Source organism: Prionailurus viverrinus, chromosome C2 (assembly GCF_022837055.1).
Source record: "Prionailurus viverrinus isolate Anna chromosome C2, UM_Priviv_1.0, whole genome shotgun sequence".
In the NCBI taxonomy this organism is placed as follows: domain Eukaryota; kingdom Metazoa; phylum Chordata; class Mammalia; order Carnivora; family Felidae; genus Prionailurus; species Prionailurus viverrinus.
The window spans coordinates 10,859,607-10,865,197 of record NC_062569.1 but is presented as its reverse complement, the minus strand read 5'-3'; the positions used below and the strand labels follow the sequence as shown (position 1 = coordinate 10,865,197).

Genomic DNA, 5,591 nt, shown 5'->3' with positions numbered 1-5,591 from the left:
GGCTGTGCCTATCAACAAATGTTTGTTTCCCCAAGTCAGCTGCACGGGGCAAGGTAGTGGGGCACACTCTGTGTACAGAGGCATTCAGAGGGAACAAAGTCTTATTTGCCATCCAAACAGGCCACTTCATCAGGCGGGTTGGAAATTATAGTTACATGTGTGTTGCAGATACCTGAGCAGCAGATGCATTGTGGAAGAAACACCTGCACGCACATTCCATGATATTTTGACAAATGTGCGTTGTTCCTGATCTGGAGGGGTGGGATCCAGGCTGCCGTAGGGAAGAGTATCGAGTTCACGTCCTGGCTCTGGGCACCCACCCACCCAGCTTGCTCTTGCCTCTGTGAATTGAGGGTTTGGGGCTCCATGGTCTCTAAGCCTCCTTCCCACCTTCCTAGCCCAGCCCACAGCCTTGAGACTTGTCATGAGAAGCAGCTGGTACAAGCAATTTTCTTTTCAGATGGGCTTTCGGGCTTAACTAGATGGCACAGTGTGCCAAAGGCAATAGGGGGAGGTGACGAAGGAGGAGATGCCATAACCCCTATCTGGATACACAAGGCTCTATCCCCTGCCTGTGAGTCCACAAGGTGGGACACATCTTTGGGACACTTAAAAGCATAAAGATGCAGGGTAATAATATAAAACATCAGAAGTCACCTACAGCATTGCCTCATTTCCCAGCAAATAATCACGATTATTATCTTAACCAACTAGAATTTATTTATTTTTTTTAAATTTTTTTTTTCAACGTTTATTTATTTTTGGGACAGAGAGAGACAGAGCATGAACGGGGGAGGGGCAGAGAGAGAGGGAGACACAGAATCGGAAACAGGCTCCAGGCTCTGAGCCATCAGCCCAGAGCCTGACGTGGGGCTCGAACTCACGGACCGTGAGATCGTGACCTGGTTGGAGTCGGACGCTTAACCGACTGCGCCACCCAGGCGCCCCTATTTATTTTTAAAAATGTTTAAAAGGAGGGGGAGGGGGAGAGAGAGAGAATCCCAAGCAGGCTTTGTGCTGCCAGTACGGAGCTGGATGCGGGGCTGGATCCCAGGAACTGTGGGATCACGACCTGAGTTGAAATCGAGAGTCAGACGCTTAACCGACCGAGCCATCCAGGCACCCCTTGAATTGACTGGAATTCAAATAAAAACTTGAAATAAAGAAAAAATCATGATTATCACCCAAATAATAATTATTACTACTGATAATAAACTTCAAGGCAAATAATAATTACTACCGATAATAAACGTTAAGGCAGACTCCGGGCTTGTGGGGTCAGAAGCTTTTTCAATTTTGAGAGCCATCTTTAAGAAAGACAATGCACAATTATAAATATAAAGTTAGGCAAGAAATGTAAAGACATTGGTAGGGGCCCTCATACAGCTTTTGGAAGGGTCTGTGCAACTGAGGAGTTTATCTGAGGAGTTTACAGCGTAAGCCTCGTTTTGGTAAGTCTACCTCTGCTCTGTGCTACTAATTAGTATTAGACTGTAAGCTCCAGAAGGGCAGGGATATTAGTCTATTCTTCACCTCTGCACCTGCACCCCCACCCACTCCATGCCCAGACCAGGGCTTGCCCACGGCGGCTGCTCACTAAATACTTGTTGCACGAATGAATGAAGGCTGAAAATGATATCTAACATTCCTATGTTCTGGAACAACGCTGAGTACCTTACCATGTATGAACTCATTTGATACTTGCCATGACACTATGAGATCGTAATTGCCAATGATTATTGCTCTTTGGTGGCAGGTGGTAGCTGTCTCAGTGCTTTACAGTATTGATTGATGTAATTCTGACAATAGCACAAAAAAGGCAAATGTTCCTATTAAGATTCTTAGTTTCCAGCAGAGGAATCCAAGGCATAGAGAAGTTAAGTCAGTTGCCAATGGTCACACAGCGATATAAATTGCAGAGCTGAGATTCAAAGGCAGGTATTCTGGCTTCAGAAACTGTGCTTCTGGCTATCTTACTGCCTCCCAGATAAGGTGCAGAGAGCTCCAAGGACCAGCAATATTTGGCCACCTTTGTTCATGCCTGAGGTCAGTCCAAGCCTCTTGCATTTGCCTATGGTATCCAGTCCTAGGATACCACAAATATTGACTGCTTACTAGCAGAGAGACTAATGTGTCTCAGCTTAGTCTTTGTTAGAAGCCAGTCTTAGTTGAACCATGAGAGAAAAGGAAGAACTGAGCTGAAGTCATACTGTAAACCTACTGGAAAAAGGGAAAAAATGTTGGGTGTCTTCCCATTGAAAGGACAGTGCTTTCCAGGGTTCTGGGGCAGGGGGATCCTTCACCACTGTTGCCTCTTAACCACCCCCACTCTTAGCCCAGCCCAGGCCCAGCCTGGTGAGAGAAACCCTTTCCCAATGAGGCTACTTGACATAAATAGATTTTAAAATAAGATTGGAATATATTTAGTTTATGTCCCACTCCCTCCACCATCACCACCAAATAAAAATCTTGCTCTGATAATATCAAGGAACTTGGATTCAAAGACATATTTACAAAGAGAATGACTGGGCCATCCCTCCAGGGAGTGTCATCCATTCACCTGTATTTCATCTTTTTTGAGCCTTTACTGTTTCCCCACTTTAAATCAAATCAGGATAACAACGCTGAGGGGGTTGACTCTGGATGTCCCCTCGACCCTTTCCCATCCTGTTCCTGGACCAGGCTGCCTCCGGTAGGCGGCACAAGGCTGCCCTCTTTAACCAATGGGGAGCCTCAGCAGGTGGCTGGAGGGAGGAGGGAGATGAGAGGAGGGAGGAGAGGCCCGGGTGTTTATTCTTCCAACTTCTTCCCGGCAAGGTTGGCACTGGCTGGCTGCTTTAGCTTTTGTAGGACAGCACTACCCCCAGCATCCAGCCTCTCCTGTCCTCCCTCCCCCAGGCCCAGGAGCAGTAACAGCGCCACCTAGTCCTGACCCTGGGGAACTGCACCCTCCCTGGAGGTTGCCCATCCTTGTCCCAACTTCCTATGTAGTCCCTTTGCTAAACTCTTCAAAGTACCCAATCTGAGCGCGCCATTAGTTTCCAGTAAGGGCCCTGAAGTAGGGAGAAAGGAGATTTGGAAGACTGTTCCTCCTGCTGGCAGCTGAAGTGAGCCAGCTGGGCCCGGGGTGGGGAGGGGGGATTGGTGAAGGGCTACCACAAGCTTCCTGCAGCCTCAATAAGACCCACCTGTGGCAGGTGAGGAACTGGGTCTTTGGGAGAAGGATTATTCTTAGAAGCGAAATTGCTTGAGGGACCCCAGCTGAAAGACAACCGTATTGATTATTAAACAACTCTGCAAGTAACAACTGCATACATAAGTTCACTATTAATGGAATAATTCATCTGTTTTATAAGTTTGCATCATATTACCTAAGATTAAAAATGTTAACATTTTGAAGTAGGAGTTAGAAACAAGGCAGTGTTTCGAAAGGAGTTAGGGTGGCTCAGTCTTGATTTCGACTCAGGTCATGATCCCAGGGTTGTGGGATCGAGCCTGGCATCGGGCTCTGCACTGAGTGTGGAGCCTGCTTAAGATTCTCTCTTCCTCTTCCCTTAGCCCCTCCTCTCTCTCTCTCTCTCAAATAAATTAAAAAAAAATTTTTTTTAAAGGGCTTTGTAGATCCTTCCCCAACTGACCTGTCTCAAAGAGCCTGTCCATAAATGTTTGCAAACCATCTATCTGATAAGGGTTTTAAAAAATTATTTGAGAGAGAGAGAGAGAGAGAGAGCAAGCAGAGCAGAGGGAGAGAGAATTTCCATGCTGAGCATGGAGCCTGATGGGGGGCTCAGTTACCAGGCGCCCCTGGTAAGGGGTTAATACTTAAAAAACATAAAAACTCCTATGACTCAATATCAAAACAAACAAACAAATAATCCAGTTAAAAAATGGGCAAAGGACCTGAACAGACATCTTCCCAAAGAAGACATACAGATGGCCAACAGGTACATGAAAAGGTACATCACTGTTCATCAGGGAAGTGCACGTGAAAACCACAATGAGATATCACCTCGCACCTATTAGCATGGCTTTTGTCAAAAAGACAAGAGATAATAAGTACTGGTGAACATGCAGAGAAAGGAAACCCTTATATACTGTTGGTGGGAATACATACATTGGTACAGCCATTGTGGAACACAGTATAGAGATTCCTCCCCCCAGAATAAATAAACAAAACAAAACTCTGCAAGGCCACAGCTCTGAATGTTTGACCATGCCAAGAAGAACTGCAGTGAAAATATTTCCTGGGTACTTACTACATGCCAGATGGGAAGACTTGCCAGTGCGGGCTGGAATAATCTGAGAGTTTTCACTCACATGTCTGGCATCTGGGCTGAGATAGCTCCAAGACGGGCTTACCTAGGACAGTAGCCCAGGGTGCCTAAAAATGGCCTCTTCATGTGGCTCGGGATTCCTCACGGCTGGGGGCCTCAAGATAGTCCAACTTCCCACATGGTCACTCAGGGCTTCCAAAGCGAGTATTCCAAGGAATGAGGTGGAAGCTGCAAAGCCTTTTGTGACCCAGCTCTACGAGTCACATGGTATCACACAGATTCTTCTAGAACACAGATGGGGTGACGTAGACCCCTCTTGATAGAAGCATCCGTGAATTTGGAGCTGTGTTTTAAAACCATCACCGTAGTGGAGCGCATAGTCAACCCCAACCAAGACATGAGATGTGAGTGACACCATCTAGGATGCTCCAGACCAGTCCATCCACCAGCTGAGTGACCTCAACTGGCACCACAACGATCGGGTGAATCACTCTGCTGAGTCCTGCTCAAATTCCTGACCCACGGAATCTGTGAGGTGTAATAAAATGGTGGTTGCTTTAAGTCACTTCATGTTGGGGTAGTTTGTTACCCAGCAATAGTAACTGAGCACATGCCTTTATTTCATGCAACCCATATGGCAGCCACTTTTGCCTCCAGGTTGGGAAACCAGGGGAGGAGAAATTGAGTAACTCATCTAGGGCTGCCCAGCTAATAACTATAATCCGGACCTTGCTGAGCAAGCAAACCCGACTCTTTCCACCGTCACACATTGCTTCTAGAGGGTGAGAACAAATTCGGAGTTAGAAGACTGCAGAGTGATGGGGCGCCTGGGTGGCTCAGCCTGTTAAGCGTATGACTGCAGCTCAGGTTGTGATCTCTCAGTTTGTGAGTTCGAGGCCCGTGTCAGGCTCTGTGCTGACAGCTCGGAGCCCGGAGCCCGCTTCGGATTCTGGGTCTCCCTCTCTCTCGGCCCCTCCCCCCACTGTGTCTCTCTCTGTCTCTCAAAAATAAATCAATTGAAAAAAAAATTTTTTTTCACTGCAGAATGCTAACGGTGCTGTGGGATGCCTCCCTCGTGTTTTTGTCTGGGCCGGACTTGTTCGAAGATTATTAATTATAAAGATAAATATCTCTCCCCACAGTTCTAGGGCTAGACTCCAGGAGTCGCTTCTACGGCTTCCGCTTCAGAAAGATCTTAGAGAAGAAGAGTGGTCTGTTATTTATACTTTCCTGGGTTTCGTGCAGGACAGGAAGCAGCCGGAGAAGGCAAGAGGTTTGCTGTCACCAGATGTGACGCCACCCTGGGGCAGGGATGGA

At 47.1% G+C, this 5,591-nt stretch overlaps 1 long non-coding RNA gene across 1 annotated transcript; it reads right to left on the bottom strand.

Moving 5' to 3' along the window:
• Positions 1-1,805: 1,805 nt before the first annotated feature.
• On the bottom strand, positions 1,806-4,443 carry LOC125174912 (uncharacterized). Its single transcript, XR_007155600.1, has 3 exons — positions 4,360-4,443; positions 3,189-3,261; positions 1,806-2,217 (listed from the first exon to the last, which is right to left on the bottom strand). It is a non-coding gene; the product is annotated as an uncharacterized LOC125174912 (long non-coding RNA).
• Positions 4,444-5,591: the final 1,148 nt, after the last annotated feature.